Source organism: Plasmopara halstedii, assembly GCF_900000015.1.
Source record: "Plasmopara halstedii genome assembly, contig: Scaffold_2881, whole genome shotgun sequence".
Classification (NCBI taxonomy): domain Eukaryota; phylum Oomycota; class Peronosporomycetes; order Peronosporales; family Peronosporaceae; genus Plasmopara; species Plasmopara halstedii.
This window is the reverse complement of record NW_020189786.1, coordinates 233,486-234,087: the sequence shown is the minus strand read 5'-3', so window position 1 is coordinate 234,087 and position 602 is coordinate 233,486.

Below are 602 nucleotides of genomic sequence, written 5' to 3'. Positions count from 1 at the left end.
GGTGTGCTGTACATCGTCCACGAGACCACAAAGCGCGCGAAGTTCTCCAAGTTTAGTCGCCGACAAAGCCTTTGTCATCAAATCAAATTCATTTCTTCACTCTGTACGTATTTCACCTCAACATTCCGTTTCTGATACGTTCTTGTACATATTTATAGCGAATATCGACATTCTTGAGTTTAGATGTCGAACTTTCTCCTTTCAATTGTACTATAGCTGCTTGGTTATCGACAAAAAGTAACCAGTTATGAATTCCTTGAATGCCAACCTCATCCAACATATTGGAAAGTCCATGTATTTCGGTTGTTACGACTGATGCCGCTATGAATTCAGACTCGGTCGTTGATTGCGATACCGATGCCTGTTTTCGACATATCCATCAGACATTACACCCTGCTACAAAGTCACCCCTCCAATCATGGATTTGCGGTTCTCAGTGTCCGCAGCAAAGTCTGAATCGCTGTAACCGGTGATAAAACCATCAAGTAAGCCTTCAGCTCGCTCTTGATTTCTCATCTTCAACTTCAAACATTTTGTTCTTTTTAAATTTTGTAGAATTCTTTTACTACGTTGTAAGTCTTGTTCCCTCGGATCATGGATTT